Raw genomic sequence first — 24,873 nt, 5'->3', positions numbered from 1 at the left:
GAAAGAATACGTGTAACAGAAAGTAGTTGACTTAACTTTTTGCATCGCGGGAAATCAACCGGAACTCGCGCAAGTTTCATTCATCGCAAATGATTGATGATTGATTAGTAGGGTTTAACGCCCAAGCAGCAATATTTCAGCTTTATTCAGGTGATAAAGATGAAATAGATGATAAAATGAACATGAAATGATGATGATGATGATGATGATGATGATGATGATGATGATGATGATGATGAAAAAGGGATGGGACACAAGGATAAAAGGGTCGACAAATTTCGCTTGCCACTAGCAAAGGAAAGGGATGGATGGGTAGGGTCGGGCAATTTAACCTCCTGTGGCGGAGCGCAAATCTTTCTACTCATAATTACATTCAATAACAACAGTACGTGTTCCTAAAACTCTGCACTATTGAACCCGAAAAGAGCTAAGGCGTTGACATTTGATTGTTACATGTAGTTTTGGTTAGACATGAATAGTCATGCTTAAATAGAAACATTTTACACTTATTCAAGTTAAAAACAGTACTTTGTATATTGTTATGAAATGCATCAATGTCGGCATGTATATACCGGTGGTGATTAAATAGCATTTGCATGTTATAAATATTTGGCAATTTTATAATTGGTAAATCAGAGGTCACATCAAAACAAAGAACAATTTACAAAAAAAAAAAAAAAACAATCATTGTTTTACAAGAAACTGAGTATTTTTCAACCAATGGCAGACGTCTAAAAAGGAATTTGATAAGAGACCTTTTGAGAAGCATTTCCTTATACCCCTGATTCAGAAGTATGTTACGCAGTTGATGATGGCGTTCGAGGAAATCACAGTGTGTAACATGTAGTACTTGATCAAGCGTAGCGAATCAATTATGAAATATATACACCATATGCAAGAGATGTAGGGATATTCATATTCCTGCACAAATTTTAAAAACAAAGTCGTATCTTTTATCAAAAAAGTTCTGAGATGACCACTGTTGTAACCATTAATTCCGAAGGTAAATATCTAGTAAAATTCTGTGTGGTCCGGCAATAATTTGGCAAATTTTATATGGCATATGTCATGATTACTGGCAAATTTAAACGCTAGAACGCGTTAGGCATCACTGGTAACAGTAATGTTTCATCCTTATTAAAGTATGTCCCACCTCGATAATTTAGGGAAAAATTGATATTTCTTTCCCTTGGTATAGATGAAGCTATATTTGTGTAACCTTTTATGATTGATACATTGGGCTTTGGTCAGATGGATTTCGCTCAGAGATTGTTAAAAATGCGTATGAACATAAGCGACAGATCGTAAGGTGTTTTAAGTTAAACTATTTATTGGCTAATGTGTTAAATGCGTAAAAATATCAGTGGCTTTTCTCTCTAGCTCTTTCAAGTCATTTTGTGCACATGAACTGTTGCGAGATAACAATATGGCGTTTAAACACATTAAGAGGCTGTCTTTAAGAAAAGCATTGAAAAACTTTTGTCCAAAAGTCATTTTTCCATTGACAGAAAATCTATGTTGGGGTTGGAAGGTAGTAAGTTAAGAATCCCAAAAATGCTAATTATTCTTGTCAAACATTGTTCTATTTATAGTAACAGTCATTTTTTTAAGTATTTACATATATTTTTTTTATTTTACGGCATTTTTCATCATTAAATTTGGACTATTTCCTTCGTTGAAAAATTAAAGTGTTAGAATGTTAAATACAAAATAATTATAAAAATGTGTAAGAACAACACTCCATTAAGTTAAAGTCAGTTTTATGTTTATTTTGAAAATTGGAACGCTGCCAAGTAAATGAATATTGAAGGGTTTTTCTTCTGTTTTGATATAGGTAACTCGGAAGCATGTCATAGCCGAAGTAACACTTAAAAGTAACTATAGTTACTTTAAAAATATCAGTGTTGCTTTAAATAACCTATTTGTACTTGAAAAAGAGTTATTTTTCGTAAAAATGCGAAATTTGTTGAGCATGCAGCTTTTTTTCATATGTTATATATGCCATATGCCAATCTTCATACAATTTATACATTAAATGCAGTCAACTAAAAGATTGAAATCAGAAAAACTCTGAATAGCATTTAAATACAAGTTGGAAAACAATATTTTATATAAAGGCAATATTTGGGACGAGATTACTTTGGTCCGATTTGGCCAATAGGAAAATTAGAAGTTCCCATCCCCGACATTCTGTTCCTTCTTTGTTTTTTGGAAAACGTTCATATTCTACGTCAAAATAAAACTTACACAGCTTAAATAAGATGATTAACTCGCACTTTAGTATCTTTTTATCGGAAGGGTCTGTATCTAACTTTGTCACGAACAAATATCGACGTAATAATGCTGGAGTAGTGGAGATCGTGGATTGTTATAAAACACTGCTTAACCATTCAAAGATTTGGCTACGAGCCAAACGCAGACTGTCATTTTGCATGAATTAAAGCGATGCTTTAATGGCCTTAGGAGAACACAGAACAACATTTTTTAATGTTGCGATATACGTGTGTGAAGGATACGCCAAAATGATGTATTGATAAATGTACGGAATCACGGAAATTCTCGCGCCAATAATCATGGATTCAATAAAGACAGGTAGACAAATGTACGGATATAATCATTAATTTGAAAAATAAGAAATCAAAAAGCCCAAAACATTTCGATTACTACTGCAAAAAGCACACATATATATTTTGTAGTTGCATATGTACAAAAATTTACAATGTATGGTTCAATGAGTAATCAAGGGAACCAAGGTTATAGCGGTAATCAAAAGAATATAATCCAGGGACAAAGACCAGACATGGAAAACAGACACACACAACAAAGAACATAAAGTAACTGAAATCATACATACAAAGTAACAGAAGTAAATGAGCAACTCGGACTCCACTAAAAACTGGGAGCATGGACCAGGTGCACCGGTAGAGTAAGGTCCTGTACTGAATAGGCATGGTATAGTCCTTTTTCATATTCCTGACTTGGCTTCGTTTTTTTAAGATTTTTAGGAAAGGGGAGTATAAATGTTTACAAATTTGTCATCTGACAGACTGGTTTTCTGTCAAATTGGAGCAATGGACAGAAGTAGATTTCAAATTCAAATATTCAAGAGCCGTGGTAAGTACTTGGATTCTTTTGAATAACTTATTTTAAACCATTCATATTTACCGAAATGAAAATAGTTAAAGTTTCCAATAAAAATGTTTACTGTTTTCCCTTTCTCGAACGAGACCGCCAACCAGGTCTATCGTGAGTGGTGGGTTACGTCCCTTTGAAAAACTTCGCAAATATTAAAAACGACTATAAGCCTGATTCCCAATGTGGTGAATACTTTTTGTATTGGCCGTATGCAATACAACCTAATTCCTTTTTTGATTCAGTGTCTTGGGCTGTTTTCTGATTTGGCCGCCTAAAGGAACTAAGAACAAGCTACAGGAAACACTGATAAATACTGACCATATATTACCATTTGTAAATGTAATTCTAAAATTGGTTCATAAAAGATATTTTCCCTTTCAGGGGTCCAATAGAATTTTCAGTAATATTGGCTGCCGGGCCCTCGCAAAGCCTGTTCCCTCCTTTGGTATCTTGAAAAACAAGACAAAAAGTAACAAAACATATTCCTAAAATTACTTTGTAAAATGCTGAATAACTATGGTATTTATTTATATTCGGAGTTACTTACAAAATGTAACAGCGAATGCATGTTTTTGTTTTCGTGTAGAGTATACCAGGTTGTTTCTCTTTTTTTTTGGGGGGGGGGTCACTTTCAGTGTTGTAGATACAAATTTACAATGAGCTGCAATGAACGTAGAAATGTCTAAATTATTTTATTTCATTTTATTTTTTGTTGAAATGAATACAATCCTTAATGATTTTAATTATCTTACACATATCATTCGCAAGGAAATTTGTTTGAATTACAAGTGTGAGAGAATGCAAGAAGGTGATTGAAGCATTACAATTCCCGTCTATCGTTTCCTTTATCAAATAATAAATGTTCATGAGTCCTCTTATAATACTTGTACATGTACATACATTTAAAGGGGATTCCTAGTATTCATTGAAATTCTGAGTAATACAATTTATTCATTAAAGGGCATTGTTTTAAAATTGTTAAAAGATGTCAATAAAGACAGAAATATATATATTTTAAACTATCATGAAAATAAATAGCTTGTCCATTTCTATTGCAGGCAAACAAGTGTTCTAGGAGAGTGTGCGGGTGCAGAAAGTGTTGAAACGCTAAGAGCATACGATTGAAAAAGAACCGAATGGATAAATCCAGACTTTGAATTCTGGAACTTATGATGGGAATTGGAAACAAACTGGACAAAACATTACCAACCTTACTAAATAATGCACACGAAAAAAATATTTTTGTGTTTGAAATTCATGTATTACCTATATATACATACATGTATAAGTTACAGTTACATATATATATATATATATGTACACTATATATGTACACGTATGTCCGCAATTAGGACTGTCTAATGGTATTGCATAAATATACATGTACATGTATGTCATGTTTTGGAAATTAAAAGTGAATCTCTTTTCTCATAGAGATATTGGCATATTTTAATTCTATAAAAGTTAAGTTGGTTGCCAGTGTGAGATAGACGTTGTACAGAATGTACATGTAAATCCATGCTGTTTTTCTATGATCCATTCTTAAAAATATCTCCCCTTTAAAGGAGACAAATCCTAGTGTTAAAGATTCATTGTCAGTTTTATGGATGTGCCATAAATGATACTAGTGCTTTTATGTGGAAAATATTTTTAATGATGATGAATGCTTTTGATCTTGTGGTAGATATTTACATTTATGAATGATTACTTCTTCTCTGGTGAACATGCTGGCAGAATACCTAGATTGGGTATTCCGTGTTTCACCTCCTCCCCAGCTTATGTTTTGCTATTAAATGTCAGTATATAGGAGTTACTTATGTTATTAACATAATGTATGAGGTTGCAAATCTTTTTCTAGATTTTTCTTTCTTGTAAAGACGCTTTAATTGAAGTAAAGGATAAATGATGAACACCAAAATGATTTTGGTTTCTAGCAATTTTCACCCCACCATGCCAACTTCCTCATGCTATAAAAATGTCATTTGATAAATTCCCAGCCGCAGCCCTTGTTTCGTTATACAACTAGGGTGCATCACCATGTTTTTATAAAAAAAAATACATCTTAAGCGTTAGTTCGGCAATTAGAAGAAGTTAAAATGTGGTTAAAATAAGATTTTTTTTTATTTGGAAAATTTCCAAATTTCAAAACCTATTTATAGATTTTTGGGCACTGATTATAACAATTTGCTTGTTGTTTAAGAAAAGGCTAATTATACTTTATTTAGTAAATTAAGTTCATTGATCATATTTTTAAAACTTGCATGTTTTTACCTGAAAACTGGCATTTTCCAAGGAAATTATCAGAAAACAAAATGGCGGCCATATATCGGCAATCTTGAATTTTACGGAGAAAATATTTTGCAGGTTCTACCCAATGCACTATAAATTATTAGTAATTGCTGAAATGACTTTTGGACGATTTTGCATGTTGTTGTTTTTTCAGAGACAGTCTGTTAAAAGCAATAGTTTTGTGAATTTGTGCTGAAACGGGCAAATGGAGTCATGAAAAGCGTTATGGAAAGATCTATCGATTCAACTAAATCGTTAGATGGGTATTTATCAATTAAGTTTACTGTGAAATAACGTTACACGAAGGGTCAATATTATCAAATTGTTTTACTAGTTCAGAAAACGAGTGATAAACACTTAGATAATAGAAAAAAACAAACGTAGGTTCTGCGTTTTTTTTTTATTTTAGTAAAACGTGTGAATTTGTAAATCAGAAAACAATTATTCAAAAATTATATTATAACCGAATTAGTGAACACTTGTATTACTGGATAAAATCAAATCTCCTACATAAAATAAACGACGTTAATATCAGAAATGTGACATCACAAAACATGTAATAAAATGAAATCCACAATGACTATAGGTTTAAACAGCTAAGCTATGCATTCGAGATGGTGCTTAACATTGTCATTCACATTGTGGATATTTTTATATGTTTTTATTTCGGTTAACTGTGATCATTATGCATTTTCATTGAAAGACAATAGCATGTGTTAAATATGTTATTACATGGCATTGTCTATATCGCCTTGGTATCAGCGCAGGAAATTATATCTCAGAAAGAGTCGATTTATATGAGGAAATATTCGTGAAGACGCCTTTTAAGACTTTTGATGAACGAACTTAACTACCAAAATGCTGAATTTTGTAACATTATGAAGGCCTTTGTAAGAAGTTTCTGTGGTGAACTTTTGGAAACTTCGAAGTTAAAGATAATCATCAAAGGTAGTAGTGTTACAAAATTTGTGTATTTCTGGCCATTATCTTTAAAACCACTTCACTCCATCAAATTTGCGTATCGTTTTACCAACATATATCTGCGAATTTTTTAAATAATCAATTTGATATTTTTGGCTGTACGTCTTGGTAGTATAGTCTGGGATATAACGAGAATGGGTAAAGTGAATCAGTTAAAGAGACAACAACTTAACCGAGATGAAAAAATATCAACTGAAGGGCACCCAAGGTGTATTGTATGCACGTTGCTAATGACGTCCAAATTTCATATAGGTATTCTTTCTAAAGACTTCATCCATGAATGTTTTTCCAAGAAGAAATATTATCAATTTTCTAAAGTCTCTAATATTTTAAATATTGAAAGATTTCAGATACCCTGAATAACATTGACACACATATTTTATAAATGGAATTAGAACTTGACGTTATTTTCTGTTGACGTCATGATAAAGTGACTTGAGCAGCCACTTGCCCAAGAGCAGAAAGTAATCAAGGGAACCAAAGTTATAGCGGTAATCAAACAAATGCAATCCAGGGACAAAGAGCAGACATGGAAAACAGATATACATAACAAAGAACACAAAGTAACTATAATCATACACACAAAGCAACAAAAGCAAATGAGCAACTCGGACTTCACTAAAAACTGAGAGCATGGACCTGTGCGATAAAATGATTTCAGGCTGAGAAGCAGAGGTTATCCTTGAGTGAGCTTTGCTCACAGCTTTTCTAGTTTTCGGCCGGCTTTGCCTTCGTAGTTTTTTTTTCTTTAAAAACAATTAGTCTAAATTATTTTAAAGTTAACTAAAATTAAAATTAGACAAAAATAAAAAAAATGCATAGTGTGGCAAAAATATACATAAGTATTCAGTAGATCGATACCTGTCAGTACGGAAGCTATTAAAGTCATTATTCTTTTTATTTTCTCTCCAGCTGCTGTACCAATCAAGTGCAATATACGGTTATTCCTTTTTAAAGGTCATTTAATGCAAATAAGTGAAAAAAAATACTGCAGAGTTTATTTTTGATCATTCGTAAGGTTAGGTAACCATCGGAACAACTTTCTAGATGAATATTTTGTCAAATAGTCTAAAAAATAATTGATTAAATATAACCTTAAAAACAAAAGGAAATGGTATATAAAATGTTGAACAGTATATTTGATGATGTATAAAAGCTGTATGGATGATCTGTCTGTTCTATATGATAGGTCTCGTAAGTATCATGGTAGTCTGCTCGTCTTGACAGCAGTAGTTTGCTGGTACGATCCTCGGCCGAATCACACCAAATACTTTAATATAGGTTTTAAATGCTCTTTTGTACAGCATGTGCCATATAGGAGATAGAGTAAAGACTTGTTGGATCAGAGTCAGAATATCGAGTCTGACAGGTGTGACATTCCTAACTATGGGCCGTTGCTTCTACATCACATGTGAGTTGGCAAAATCAGAATCCAGCTCAGCGTGTCGCAATTTCGGAACCAGTTTAATTGTTCTAAAATGCTTCCGATAAGATATTGAGCACTTGACTTATAAAAAATCCGTAGTCAAACAATATAAGGCAGATTTTTTTTATTTATCTAAGATACTTGTAGTGATAGAAACGTCTTTTCATTTTCCAACATCGCTTGCAAGATATGAGCATTATATACTTGAGTAATCAAGGTAACCAAGATTCTAGCGGAAATCAAAATATTGTAATCCAGAGACAAAAAGCAGACATATAAAACAGACAAACACAACTGAGAACATTAAGTAACTGAGATAATACATAAAAGTAATAGAAGTAAATGAGCAACTCAGACCCACTAAAAACTTGGAGCATAGACCAGGTGCACCGGTAGGGTAAGCGTCCTAAAGTAGCTTTCATTTTGTAAAGTCTTTAAATTATGAGTTATGTTGCCATTCGATATTAATAACTTATGAAATATAGTTTCAACTTAAAATCCTGGTATGTGCTATTAGATGTATTTTAGATAGAAATACTTTTTTGTTGTCCATGCCTGGATTACATTCGTTTGATTACCGCTATAACCTTGGTTCCCTTAATAATTGTTTCATTACTTTGGAATGATTTAACACGAGTAAAAATTGTTTTTCTGATATATGGACTGTAAGGCCATGTTATTGTAATCTTTGACAGTTTTTTTAATTATAAATTGCTTGCTTTGTTATTGACAATTGTATTTTTATAGTATTTATATGAATGTTTTATAAATATGTTAACTAATGATATACAGCAAAGCGAAGATTTAAAACTGCGTTTATCAGGTCTCGACAGTTGCATACATAAATTTGTTTAACTATATCTACCATTGTTTTACCTTAAAATTTTACATGCTTAAATTATACCATAGGTTGCCACATAACGAACATAGAGACATCTTGTTAGATACTATTTGTTTGTAGTATGAAATACATTTACAAGAATCACAGCCTGTTTTCGTGTGTTTGAGTCTACAAAAATAGTCTACAATTCAAAAATAAAAACAAATGTGTTCTATTGTGTCCAATGGACAATCAAATTGACCCTCATACTTTTGCGTTGTGTGAATAAATGGCCGAGTATAGCCCAAATAAAAAAATTTTTTTTTTACATAAAACTAATTTTATATACTTGTACATTCAGGTACCGCAATATCTTTACATTTTCGGGTTGATTTCGATCAATTCATTCTCAGATAATCTAAACAAATAAATATGGGCAATAAAAATATACACTATAAAAATTTGTTCTGAAGAAAGACACAAAAACCCTTTACTATAAAGGTTCTTCAATTCGTGGATACCAATTTTCGTGAATCAGGCACGAACATCAACATCAATTTGTTTATATGAATTGCGTTCGTCTATCGGCGATGTTGGTTAGACTACACATCAAAGATAATAACTTTATTTAACAAACCATTTTTCCTGTATCGTTAAGGGATATCATAATGGGAAGAAGCTTACACCTTAAGATAAACATAATGAACAATACTGTGGCTATTGTTGTATAGTGGTGGGTGGTGATGTTAATACCATTCGAGTTATTTAAATGGTTTGTACCTGAAGAGAAATCCCCTCTTGTATACAATTGGTATCAACTGGAAACATGGACAGCCTTTAATTACTCATTGTATGCAACAACCATTGTAATCGGCAGTATTTTATTTTCTTCGCACTACATCGTCTCCTTCATATAAACACTATCTGTTTAGATTTGAGAAATGTTTTACGATTATTTGGTATTGACAGTTCAGTAACTTTCTAGAGGTTGAAGTACCGCTTTAAGTCTTATTGCAACATAACCTTATTCCGAACGGGTATAATAAGTTAATAGTGAAAAAAAATCTATCTAGTTTAGGTCTCAGTATCGTATTAATTTTCCCATAGACTTCTATAGTGAAGTGCATATTTTTAGGAATTTTTAAAAAATATGTAAATTGATTCAATAAAACTTTCACTTATGTAGCATTTCTAAAGACATGTGAAAAAATAATTTCCCGCAAAGAAAATAGGGTGAGTCCACGAAGATCGGACAGAAAAGTAGTCTCGAACTATAAATAGCCATTTTCCATACTTTCACTTTCGTTTTGCACTCACCAAACCAACCTTTTCAGTGGAACATTTTTATGATATCATGTTAGATTTTCTTTTTAAAAAAGTTCTTCATCTTACAGTGTGATGTTTGCTCTATTTTATAAGTCATTGTTCATATCTTTTGACAAAATATTAGTTTGTAGAGAGGCAAAAAGAAAATGCACTATATTTTTATAGCATCCATGTTTTGACGTACACCTGCTCAGGGATATGCAATACGATACTGGTACCTATTACTAATAAACATTTCAATATAATCATAAAAGTTGTTGTTTTTCTGCTAGAGTATTCATTTTCATACTGAAAATTCAGAATATCATTGCCCTTCTATAAACATGAGTTTTCTATTAAAATTTTTATATAGGTACCCTATTCCAGGCATGAGACTAATATCTCAATGTTAGCCAGAAAATATTACTTTTGATAAAAAGCTGCTGCATTAGTCAAACTAAACAAATTTGTGGTTTATTCTGACATGGTAGATACATGAGCTGTACTATGAGTTCCAAATCATTATTTAATCCTCCCTTGTGAGTTCCATATATGGAAATATTAATATCCAAACCTCCTTTTTTTGTCTTTAACTCAAGGGAGCCTCTTGTTTAAAGTAAAGTATAATGAACGGTACAACCAACTGTTTTAAACTATAGATATGGTCATTTCAATTATAATAAATCCAAAAACAATTATACCAATATCATAGTTTTAAACAAATATAGCTTTTCATATGCAGAAAATACAGATTTTAAGCCATTTTGGTACCCCAGGCAGATACAAATGGACCTCAATATGACAGGAAAGGGACTTTTTTTTTTCTTTAAAACAGATAGCTATGATGCAAGAAAAATAATTTATTGGTATAAATATTATAATAAAAACTGTCTGCTTTAGATACTTTATGAAAAAAATCAGTTTTTATATGAAAAAACACCTTTATTTTTCTTGCCGCATTAGAATCTGTCCATTTGAACCACTAAAAAAAGTCCACTAAAAATTGGCTGTTGACTTTTGTGATATTTCTGTGTTTAAATCAACCACACAGTTATATGGCAACTCATTTGAGCTATTTATTTGAAAGAAAAACAAAAAATAAAAAAAAATAGTTATTTTTTCATATATAAAAGGCAATGTATGGAAAATGACTATTTTCAAGTCCTAACCACATACTTAAAATGTGTTGTAGCTTGAAAACTATCCTTTATGCAGGAGTATTACTTGCTTTAGGTTACATGAATATAGATATGCTCATCATAAACAGTCAAGATAATAATTTTATTGAACTGATATTATACAAATTCATGAAAACAAAATGCATTTCCAAATTTGGTAAAGATTAACCATAAATGCAAAAAACCAGAGCTACCATAAAAAATCAGGTTCAAAAGTTGGCTAATTCATCTTAAAAGTGTTACCTGCATTGGGGTACTACTTTTTCAGCTGGTAAAGACCACTTGCTGAATATCCAACTTTACTTGAAAAACTGGCTTACTAGGTCTCAGTATCGTATTAATTTTCCCATAGACTTCTATAGTGAAGTGCATATTTTTAGGAATTTTTAAAAAATATATAAATTGATTCAATAAAACTTTCACTTATGTAGCATTTCTAAAGACATGTGAAAAAATAATTTCCCGCAAAGAAAATAGGGTGAGTCCACGAAGATCGGACAGAAAAGTAGTCTCGAACTATAAATAGCCATTTTCCATACTTTCACTTTCGTTTTGCACTCACCAAACCAACCTTTTCAGTGGAACATTTTTATGATATCATGTTAGATTTTCTTTTTAAAAAGTTCTTCATCTTACAGTGTGATGTTTGCTCTATTTTATAAGTCATTGTTCATATCTTTTGACAAAATATTAGTTTGTAGAGAGGCAAAAAGAAAATGCACTATATTTTTATAGCATCCATGTTTTGACGTACACCTGCTCAGGGATATGCAATACGATACTGGTACCTTTAGGCAGGCTGTAGTATAAAATTAGTGGTGTAAAATAAAATATCCATACAAGAAGACGCAGACAGAATGTTTCCAAAATAAAAAAAAAAAAATATGAAAAATCATCGTTTTTTTGTCGTAAATTTTAATCCAATGTTTTTTTCATCCTTTTCATGACTTCTACTTGTAAGACAAGATATGAAGCACACGGTAAGTCTGTAATGTCAAGTGCCTTTGGAACAGATATGCTGTCCATGTTGTAGGATAATTGAACGATAGTACTCAATCTAATTGGGTTAACAGAGTTAAAAGGACTTGATCAAGTGCTCTTCTTTCTTCGAAACCAAATTTGATGTGACGTCTGTCAAATTGCAGTAAAGCAAAGAAATTGATCAGTGAACAGTGGAAAGGGAGATACAAACTGGTATTATTTTTATGTATCCAATGAGGAGATGTACATAATATCAATATCCAAACTGTATTGTTTAATGCCAGTTTGTAAACTGGCCGTTTTTAATCAACTTTACTCTTACTAATCTTCGTGGACATGCGAAATCACTTTTTCCCTTTTCAGAGATCGAACTTGTAATTTATAAATATTACTTTCAATAATGGAAAAAAAACCGTTTTAATATGTTGAATGTATTAATAGTCTTTTCACAAATCAAACAGAATCTGAAGTTTCTTTACTATTTTGAATTATTGAATTAGAGAAAACAATTGATCCAAGTCTTTGGTTACAGGGGCAGCTATTTTTGACATAAGATATAATCTTCATTACATCAGAAATATCAATGAAAATGTGGCAGTTTATCTGATATAGTACGTGTATTAAGTGAACAAATCTGAATCTAAAAGAAAAATGAAAGTGGTTGTGAAAATTCATATGTGCTGCTACACACAAATGTTATTTCTTGCGTAACCAAATGTAAAAATAATACATTACAAGATAACTAGGAAAAGATAAATACCACATATACGCCATAATCATGATGTATGCTAGGAATATATGGAAACCTATGTTAATGTTTATCATTTATTTGAGGCTAATTCATGCGGTTTTGAAATTAAAGAAACACATTTATGCATGTTTACATAGATACTATAAACTTAGAATAAGACTATTTTCATATTCCCTTAATCCCTGCTTGCCTTAAAACAACAAATTATTTCTTTAAACGATAAATATTACATTATTGTTTTGAAGAATAAACAATTCATAATTCATCGTGCATATCGGTTCATATAACTGTTAGGACGATTGTTTTGATAAATATTTCGTCAAACGTCTGAAAACAATTTAATTTTTTAAAATCGAACAAAATTAATGGCTTAAACGGGTATAAATGTTGTTGCTAATATTTTGGGAGATACATTTATATGTATATGTAACTGTTGATAAGGTAAGCTTTAAAGTAGTGATCCCTTGGTGAAAATTGTTAGGTTCTCATAATATTTCTCGAATAAACTCTTTGGATTGTCAATCACGAAGTAGGCTTTATACAAATATACTTATTGATTATGCCCAATGATACTGAGGTTAGGCTGATTTTATGATACGTGAAGAAATGCACACTCTTATTTGTCTTTTCTTGGTTCTTTTCAATTTAAATGTCAATTCATAATTGAAAGATAATCTACCTATAACACACCTGTTCAATACTATCTGTACATGAAATCTAAGCAAAAGTATTGTTTGATGTTTTAGTGAAATAACATTATGATTGTTTGACAATTATTTATAGTAGGCAATTATGTTTTTGCCTACATATCAATTAGCTTACACACAATTGATTTGATTTACTTTGATGTGGAAAATCCTCTTTCCCTTTGATGTATACATTTTGCAGTATAGCTTGACATTTTAAGAATGTCTATAAACTTGCCTCAGTTTCCCGATTTTGTGTTCTTTCAAAACATTGTACCATTTAGTCATATATTTAACAATTTTGTAAGGAAATCTTATCATTTATACATCATAGAATAAGTACTTTTAATTTCCGTGTTTTATGGCTACCCAAGGGGAACAGGTGACCACGATTACCTATAGTATTGAAACTTATAACGGGATGCTTGTCGTTATTATGATAATACCGTTTAAAAATAATATCAATAATAGGAATGTAATAGGAAACTTTTCAAGAGCGTTTGATCGGATGTATTTTAATACATTTTATTTTCTATATTTTAATTTCAGCAATTGTGTCCCCGGTGCTAATGGTGATAACCATGATGATCGGTATTCAAGTTACACTTTTACTATTCGTTGAGCCAAAAGCAACGTTAGGTTTTGCAAGACCTCTTATTTTCGATGAAACATCTGGTAAAAGAGCATTTTTATGTTGAAAATTTAAGTAGCACTCCAGCTAAGAATCATTCAAAATGTGATATATGGTTGATATTTTGTTTAACATTTTAGATTTTACAGAAATTAACATGTGATTTTTCATATATATTATTATCTTAGGAGATTACAATTATATAGAATTTACTGTGGAATTCACAATTAAGGTGATATATCAATAAATAACAGTAAAATACAATAGACACTGTTGGATTTTCAATGTGGATTATCTCCTAAAGGCAGACAGATTGGAACTAATAATTATATTTTTCATCATATAGACCTATAAAGCAACTTAATAACGGAATGTTTTAAACATCTGACCATTTTTTTTATTCTTCATAATATTCTTTTAATTCCGTGATAAAAAAAGTTTTTTGTGATAAATTTATTGGTGAGACTTTGCTTTTCATAATTTTACTCTACGTAAAAACATACCGTTCATAGTGCAAGGTAAATACGTTAAGACCAATTAAGAGAATTTGTAACAGTAATGTTCTCTAAAAAATTCATCTTACTGAACAACACCAGATTAAGACTCAATCAAAGAAAAAGACGCATTCATTACCATTCTTATGCCATTGTTTAGGACCCATTTTTACAATTCGATCATATTTTCCTGGAACTATAAATGTCTTGTATTATTCAAACAAATATTATTAAAAACGAATAAATTAAAACGAAGAATTTTCCAGTTTTATATATACAATTTTTTTTTATTTGCAGGAATTACATTCTTTGGTAAAAAGTGTAATAGAATTATGGATATTCTATTTGGTGGAAGTAGACAAATGAATAGTAATAGATGCACAGGTGGGTTAATATTACGATGAAGATATTTTTGCATTCGTAATATTAAATCTCGCGAATGCGTGAAATTTAATGTAATTTCATTTAATTAAAAACTAAATTTTTTGGTAACTGATTATAAGTATAAACATTTTGTATTTTGAATATCTTTGTGTAACTTAATAAGAAATAAGCCATGGTTTTTGTATTAATAATTGAACGATTTATTTCTTTGACATATCTCCGGTCAGACAAATCTCAAGTCATTGGACAGCAAAATGGAGGAAATGCATAAGATAAAACAAAACAAGCGAATCATGTTCTTTTCGAGGGAATATCAAAAATCTAAATCTGGTCTTTCTTTTCCCTTTCCTGTATAGATCACGGCTTATATTTTTTTTAGAAAATGATACACCAAGCATTAGCTTTTAATACTTTCTTGGTATACCTATGTAATCTATAAAGCACGAAGTGTTCAAATCATCAATGAAAATAATAAATACAAATTTAAAACTCGCATCTTTATGTCGTTTCTTTTTTACTTTTATCGCGATATATAATGATTTGAATTTTCCGCGCCACCAAAATCGGTTGAGCTGTGACGTCACGAAGTAGGTTTGTAAAGTGAAAGTAAATAGTTTATTGATTACGATGTCCAAAGAAATCGCAAATTTGGGAATATTTCCATATAATTGCAACCTAAAATAAACATACCTAGAGATTGAGACACAATATGTAAGCAAATATTAGACAACAGTAACGAACATCAGGATTTGCAGGCAGAAAACTAGCATGTCTGAGGAAAATCTAATGGCTTCTTCTGAAAAAGTTTCGTGTTGCCGGTCAAAAAACTTTTACAATGTCTCCTTTTTATCATTCGTGCAATCGTAAGCTTGACAAGACAACATGTTTTGGTGATTAAATAAACAGAATCGTAAAAATATTTACGGAATATTCTTTGTTCACATATTACATGCAGTACTTGTATCAGTACAAAAACCGAATTAGGGATGTCACGAGCCAATCAGAAGCGATCGGTAAAAATAAATAAAGTATGCTTGTAATCTTCCTTCAGATAGAGTTCTGCAAGATGGCTATCCACATATATCTCAAAGATTTCGAAGTTCGCATAGCATTGAGCATTTTATAAAAGCGCATTTTGCTTTAAAGGTTATTTATTTTTGTTTTCGTGGGTATGATTTATCACAAAAGCCAAAAGTAATGCAAAAATGGTCTTACCCTTCAACATTCTTATGTATACTGTAGAGGACTATGCAAAGTCATGAAAAACGAGAACAAAAAGTCAACGTCAGAGTAGGTAAAAGCTGTGAGGTTTTTAATTTTGAAACGTATGAAAGTTTAAAGTAGGCCAATGACTGTAAATGCTATTTCCGCTTTAAAGATTCGGAAGTAGCAAATTTATTGTCAACTTTACATAACAAATATGTTGTCGTACCATCATACAAAGCCTAAATAACATTGTTTTGTCTGCAAGACACGGTACATCCAATGCTTCTTATTGGAGATGGACGTAGACAATAGCAAAATGACCTATACCGCAATCACCCTCTTTAAAAGAAAGGAAAATGAAAACCAATAATCAGTGGTATCATCTTTTTGTTACTCTACTAAAGACGATGACATTTATATACCGTCAGTATACTGGATATTTCAAAACTCAACAAGAATTCATTCAAACATTACTTCTTAACTGGATCTGCAAAACATACTTCCTAACTTCACTTGAAACTTTGAACTTCCTTACTCACAGCTGTCAAAGAGCATCGTCAGTTTTACCAAGTCATTTGTTACTTCTGAAGTGGTATCAATTCACTGTGGATCCTGTAAAAAAATCTCAAAAAGAAAATCTCAATGCAAGATACTTATCAGACTACAATAGCATTAAAACCTATATACCGGCGAAGACGTAATCAACTGGAATTTTTTATCGACAACACATTTTTCCAGTGTGGTAACAGCATTTGTCAACAAACTATTGGCATTCATATCTTGACCTACACTTAGAGATCGATGGTAAATGAAAACTCGTGACAAAACTATACAATAAATGCGATGAATTCTCATCCATGTGTTGTAAGCTTTCCTTTCATCTGTGCTATATCACTTCACCTCCTGCGTATGGAGATTTCATATCAAATCTCATACGTTATGCCGTTATTATTGGATTTTTGTACCGCGTTTGACTTTTTACAAATATGCTTTTGAGCTACAGCATTGAAGTTAAGGGTCGTCAGCATGAGCTCATGGTTCGTTACAGTGTACCCAACTGCACTATGACATCCAATTTGTGCATCGTGTTATGGTTATCCTATTCTCTTTTGTCTTCTTCGGACATAACATAGCATGAGCAACTCAGCGTGTGTTTCTAGAAAAGCAGAGAACGCTTACCCTACCGGTGCACTTTGTCCAAGTTGCTTATTTGCTTATGTTTCTTTGAACGTGTTGTATGGCTTTTGTCATGTTCTTTGTTGTGAATGACTACTGTCCCTCCCTGTCTTGTCCTTATCCTTGGGTCATATTCTTTTGATTTCTGCTGAAATCTTTTTACATTGATAAGAATCTTTTTACATTGATAAGAATCTTTTTACATTGATAAGAATCTTTTTACATTGATAAGAATCTTGTTACATTGATAACTCTTTGATATTATGTAAGTTTTTTATATTTTATAAGTTTCAAGACCTTCAGATTGTGGAGAAATAGACAGAATAGTTTGCCTTTCTGGAATCTATACAGTATACCCTGGCGGTGTTTCAGAGATTAAAGTATATTGTGAGATGATGATAGATGGTGGTGGCTGGACTGTAAGTTTGTAGTATTGTCATAAAATACGGGGATAAATTTAACCGGATCATTTAGATTCAGCCATTGATATTTTCTATAAAATATAGCATGACCTATATAAATATAGCACATTAGTTATTCTGGAGATTTTTTATTAGCGATTAAAAATACCAAGTAAATCTTTAGGTCAAGTGAATGAAAGGACGAGTTCCTGACTCAATTTTTTGTTAATATCTGATGATGACGTATTCATTATTTTCTTGTAAAAATCTTTTAACTAACATCTTTATGTTGTAAATGAAGAGGACGTTTAGCTGAATGCTTGTATACATATTACCTAATAGGGAGTTGTTTATATATGAATTTGTTTAAAAGGACAAAATAAATAGAGATTACTTATGTAAATTTGCGTTATATAAATTAAAAAAAACACACCATTCAAATAGATATTTTGTAGGATTCAAACTAATATTTCAACTGTAGCAGCTATACTAAATTTTAATTTTATCACATGAAATGCATTCTGTTACAATTTTATGTTTATCTACTTTCCAGAGTCGTCAGGTGTATTAGCGCGTATGTAAACTTATTTACGTCAATTTAAGGGATATTAATTTTTTTTTTTACATTAGGTGTTCCACCATCGTAAAGATGGCATAATTAATTTTTATAGAGATTGGTCATCGTACAAACGTGGGTTCGGTTCGTTGACAGGAGAGTATTGGTTAGGTAATATTGAATTATAATACACAATTTAAAGGAGTGCAATGAATGATCATACTAAAATACTGTAAATTCATAAAATATTGCGCTGTTTTTATTTTTGCAAAAATGCCACCGACTTAAAAATCACAATACTTTAAATTCCCTTTTGGAAGATGCAGGGTTTTACAGATTTAAAAGGAGGTCTATAGTCTTACCACAACATTTGTTACACCCGCGTGGTATTTTTTAAAGGTTGATACTGATTAGTTGGAAAAAAGATTTCCCTCAAAGCCTGCTAATCTACGAAATATAATAGCATCAAGATCTATGATTTGTCAATTCTATTATTATTATATTATTATAATACTATTCCCCATTTGAAATCCTGACTCAAAACATTATTCATTGTTGTTAGTATAAAACAGATGGTACACCTAGATACAAATACATAGTACTTGGAAGCACCTGGTTCATGCTCCCAGTTTCAGACTCCGAGTTGCTCATTTACTTTTGTTTCTTTGTACGATTTATTTTGGTAATTTTATGTTCTATGTTGTGTGAATCTGTTTTCCCTGTCTGGTCTTTATCCCTGGATTCGGTTCGTTTGATTTCCAAAATCTTGGTTCCCGTGATCACTCTTTCAACGAAAGGTCGGTACTCCAGAGGAAATTAATTGCTCTCGGATACTCGCATACCTTTTACACCCCTCTTATGAGGCTCATTTTATAGCTGTATTGATCTAAAAGAAAGAAGATCATTCCGTCAGGTTTTTTGATCTCAGTTTCCAACATATACATGATTGTTTTGATTCGGGAATTTTAGACTTTGCATCCCATCAAAAACAATTGAAATAAAGGGCATTACAGATACTGTGAAGTCTGTTTCAAGTCTTCACCTACCCTTTGAGATCTATAAAGTTAATGAACACGCTATTTCATTTACATTCGGTTCGCCAACTCCACTTCATTTTTGGCAATATTCCTTCAGCACCTGCATATGGAGTTTTCACACTACAGCTCATACTTCGCCACAGATGTATTGCAAAAATTAATTGAAATGTGTATTTCTATGTTTTATACAATAATCATATTTTTATTCTTTTTTAAGGTTTAATGTTTTTCAATAGCATGAAATTGTAACTATTAAGTATGGTGTATTATTGAGTTCGAAAACACAAGACAGCAGTAACGACATAACAAATTAATCACGTGATAACAATTTACAGAAATTAGTGCAACGTCTAAATGTAAACACATACTGTTATTCTCATTCGTATCTTCCTTGGTCAATCTTTTTTTAAATTTTTAGTCAGAAAAAACATATTTTTGTCTTAATTCCTATTTGTTTTCATTAACAATACTATAAAACGACAATCTTTATCAAATTACATCGCAGGGCTTTTACACACTAAGGATTGGTCTTGAAGATTTCGATGACAATCATAGATATGAAAAATACTATGAAAAATATGAAGTTTTCCATTGGACCAGAGAGTAGTGGGTATAAGCTTGAAGTCAGTGCCGCCAGCGGTAATGCACGTACGTAGACTTTTCAACTTTCAAGAGAAAGATAATTGGTGGTAAATAATTATTACAAAATTGAAAAATGCTTGGTTGCCAAAAATTTTTCTTTCGGAGATATATACGAATTTTGGATGAATATTACAAATTGTCAAGAAAAGTCTATACACTTGTATTTTTATAGTTTGTGAAATAGACAAAACTACTTATATAAATAATATAAAGTCTTGTAAACTTTTGACTACATTAAGGTTTGAGTTACCTTGATTCGTCATAGACTTTTAAAAAGGTATAAAAATGCGTCACTTTACTTTTTGCATTTTTGTGGACTTGTACTGTAACAGCGTGTGTACTGAGTGAGTGTCATATAATTCTGTCAAGCAAATACAACCCCCTTTCATGACAGGGACAACCAACAATGAACAGAATCATTTAATATCAAATATGACCGTCAGTATATGATCAAGAATACCATTATAGTTGAAGATAAAACAAAAACGTAACTGGCCATGACTAACAGATGCTCAGTTATCAGGTATCTAAGAGCATTATATAGAAAAGGATACTTCTGTGGTGGTGTAATGTCGCGGTTTTGCCATATGACCGGATATGAAGACGATTACTCTATCTTAAAACAGAACAGTTATTCTCCAGCAATTTAAACCAGCTCGCGACAACATTCAACGCAGCATCAGGTAAATGAATTCATTATTGCGTCCACAAGTGACCCCATTGCTTGAGTGTTTTTTTTTTCAAAATATACAAGGCAGGATAACTCGGCTTTATTTAAGATAAATACCTCCCTAATGCTAACTCGATTTATTCCAGAACGTATGGATCGCTTTATCTGGAAATCAAGTTTGGTAACCTATGGTTTTGAATTTTTTTATTTGAGTATCTACAAATTCATTCAAGGTTAACTATCAGAAAAAAAAACTTGTTAGATAAACTTCATGAGGTCGGGTATGGGGAAGAACACAATAATCATCCTTCTTTGTTTGTTGAGCATGCTCACCTACCATCCAGGAGTTAACATAAAAGGGTCTAGTTTTATAATTTGTTTTATTTGCTTGTTTGTTTTTGTTTTTGTTTTTGTTTGATTTGTTTTTAATGAATTTCTGGTGTGAATAAAACTACCATCTCTGGAAACGATCATAACATCATCTTGCGTGTTTTCGGGTAAATATAGTATTCAAAGTTTATGGAAAATCAGTATTGTAATACAAAATTTCAGATGTCTTATTCGTACAGCAACCAAATTAATGTTAAAATGCGCAATTGCTTAATACTGTTGCTTTATTTGTATGACCTATTTTACCGTGTCCACTGGTTATATTTGACAATTGCATGATGTGAATATGGACATAATGTTTAATTTAACTTACAGATGATAGCTTATTATTTCATAATGGTATGAAATTTTCAACAAAGGACAGGGAATATGATAATGCACCTAATAAAAACTGTGCCAAAGTATATGAGGGTGCTTGGTGGTTTCAGAGATGTGGTTTTAGTCATCTAAATGGACAATATCTTAGGGGAAACCACTCCTCGGCTGGTAAAGGTGTATTTTGGAATTTTTGGAAAGGAAATAAATACTCACTGAAAACCACTACTATGATGATTCGGAGAGCTTGAGTATTTTGTGAAGGTATAATTATATTTTTATTGTGTTTTTCATACGATTTTGTGAAACTTTATACTCAAATAAAAGACATGTCAATTTAATGTTAAAACCGAGAAATTAGATAGCTAGTTTCTTTGTCAAAAAGTCGGATGTTTTCCAATTCTTCGTATTCATTATGTTTTTGTGACATTTTTATTTGTATTGCTTACTCAGGAAATACTGCAAAAATGAGATATTTCAGAATCGAATTTTGAACGCGTTTTTTGTGTCTGTTGTACTAACTTTTCTTTTATATCCTTTTTGTTCTGTCAAATGTAATTTCAGTTCAGTTCAGAATTAAATATTGAATAGACACAACACCATTATTAATTGGATAAAAAAGAAATAAACAACCGATACTTTACTGTTATTTAAGGTTATGGACTCAAATATTATCAAAACAGAATTGGAAACAGACACAAAGTACCAGGGAGAAGGGAGGCATTTATTGCGATATTATGCCACTCTCATAAAGTAATTTGGTGTCCATTTACCATTTGAGGTAGATTTTGAGACGCTTCTTATATCTTTTTAGTCTTAACAATACTGGATATTCTCAACGTTAATTTCTCCATGTGACAAATTTTATTTCATTTATTGTTTACAACACAATTATTAAACGGGTTAACATGTATATGAATACATGTAAAACATTTCCCATTAAATTTTAAAATGATAATTTTTATTTATAAACAAATATGAACATTTAACGATCCTTGCTGACTGCGAATTAGATAAGTCACTAAACATATAGATATCAACATACATATCTATTTGTAAAAATATGCTTTTTCATATGGACAATGCCTAACCTATAATATGATTGTTCTACAACAAGCCAATAGAATAGTTTGGTCAATAGTTTTCCTTTATCATCGATGTATCAAATCCCCGGAATGAGGATTTTTTAAAGATACAACGTCATCTTTATAGGTGAAACTGAGATAAACGATAATCTTGACCCGTGCAGGTCCAGGTGTTAAAAGAATAGGACTGCAGCAGCGCAAAGCTTGTCGTAAAAGGCGACTAAATAGTGCTCAGAACCCTAGCCGGGGGCTAGGGCGCTTTGCCCACAGAGCAACTGGGTTGTGTTCCCCAGGTGGTGGAATGGGGTTCCCCTGGTGTGTCACGGAAAACCTGATCGCAAACCATAGTAGTGCACCGTGTTGGGAAAAATGCCACGTTCCTCGCACGTTATAGAACCCTACTGTGGTATTCTCCCGGAATAGGAACCATAGGGCTCCGCCACAGGAGGCTAAATCGCCCGACCTTACCAACCTCTCCCTATTTACATTGCAATCAAAATTTCTCGATCCCATTTTCCTTGTGTCCCATCCCATTTTTCATTTCATAATCATTTCATGTTCATATTATCATCCATTTCGTGTTCATTGCCTGAATATAGCTGAAATATTGCTGCTTGGGAGTTAAACCCCAACAAACAAACAAACAAACTAAACGATAATCTTTTTTTCGGATCAGATCAGCTATAAAGTCAACCTCATAAGAGTGAAGGAACAGGTCAGCAAGTAGAGTAGCACATTTTGTTCCCATTGGAATGCCGACCCTTTGCTAAAAAATACGTCCACCACACTGGACAAATATATTGTCGATTAAAAATTCCAGCATTTTGTAAACATCTTCCTCTGTGTATTTGGAAGATGATTTGGAAGCGTATGTGTTTTATAACGAACACAAAGTGAGCTCGACAACAACTGTGTGCAAAAAAATACATTTCATGGGTCTGGATTCGTCACTTAGAGCTGAATATATAGATATAAATATAAATTCATATTTGTAAACAAAATTCTGTTTCATATGGACCATTCCCAAACTATAATATAATTGTTCTAGAAGAAGCCATGCTTAGCAATAAACCATATTGTATGGTTTAACGAGCTTTTACCTTTTGATATAAAGTAATTTAGTGTTTTTTTCTTTATTACCTCTAATCATTGTGTCTTTGGGTTTTTCGTTGGGTACGTGTTTTCTGTATATATTTTATGTTCTTGTGGTGTTCCTTGTATTGTATCTGAAAAAAATATAGCCCCGACTGTATGTTTCAAATCAAAGAATAGCTTTTCTAGAATAGAGAAGTCAATCATATTTGGATATTTAAAAAAAAAATGTCAGTTGCGCTTTATGCGTCACATGTTATGTGTTAAATATTCCCACCATCCGCGGAGAACAGTGATAATTCCGGACTTTTTACAATGGTTGACGGATCGATGACCGGTGACCGATCTGATCGGAGTTTTGTTATGTAAAATGACGAATGATTTGTTAAAAATAAAACAACTGTAAAATAAAAGTATAAATCGATGTTCAAATTTATTGCATTGTGTAAATATGTGTAAAATTGACAAAGAAAACACAGGAAACCGTAAAATATATAAACCGCTCTGTGGTCACGTGATGCAATCACCGGTTTGATAGATCAGTTTGACGGATCAATGACTGATCGGAAACTGATCGGTGATCGATGACCGATCGCAATTTTTGTTGCACGGATCGGTTTAGGTACTGTAATATGATGCAGCCGGAGCTGCTCGTCAAGATAAAAGTGAAGGTTTAAAAATGCCGAATCTCTCGGTGCTCGTTACTAAAGGAAATGTACATGTGTACACCATACTAAATGGATAATGAACAAATGACTCAACAAAGAAAATGAATTTACGTTTTATTTATATTATACAGGCAATTTTATTTTACATGATATTCACACGAGTTTCATCCGATTTTCAACATATGTATCAAATCTGGAATTCACATAAAAGTCATATGAATCAAGTCTTCACATGGAATTCAATTGAATATAATGTTATAAGACAAGTCCGGAATTTATAAACTATAGCAACAGATAAATTAAGTAAATTCACGTGAAAATCACAGTAATTTTATGTGAAGGTTACGTGCATTTCTCATGAAACCCGATTTACATGAATTTCACAACAGCATTTACTTCTATAAAATATTATTTGAAAGAAATAAGCCCATAGGGTTTTTACAATGGCAATCGGTTGTAGTATTTGAGTTCGCGTGTGTGTGTGTGTGTGTGTGTGTGTGTGTGTGTGTGTGTTATATTTTCAATGGTATATAAAGGGGACTCAATTATTAGCAGATATGAAGATATGAAGCTT

The 24,873-nt window shown here is 31.9% G+C and overlaps 1 pseudogene; it reads left to right on the top strand.

Moving 5' to 3' along the window:
• Positions 1–6,539: 6,539 nt before the first annotated feature.
• LOC148621731 (microfibril-associated glycoprotein 4-like) lies at positions 6,540–22,893 on the top strand (annotated as a pseudogene).
• The last annotated feature ends 1,980 nt before the right edge of the window (positions 22,894–24,873 follow it).

This window comes from Perna viridis, chromosome 3, assembly GCF_037379345.1.
Source record: "Perna viridis isolate PV_CMFRI_1.1 ecotype Kerala chromosome 3, ASM3737934v1, whole genome shotgun sequence".
NCBI classification, from domain to species: domain Eukaryota; kingdom Metazoa; phylum Mollusca; class Bivalvia; order Mytilida; family Mytilidae; genus Perna; species Perna viridis.
The sequence above is the reverse complement of the archived record's forward strand: the minus strand, read 5'-3'. Positions and strand labels throughout refer to the sequence as shown.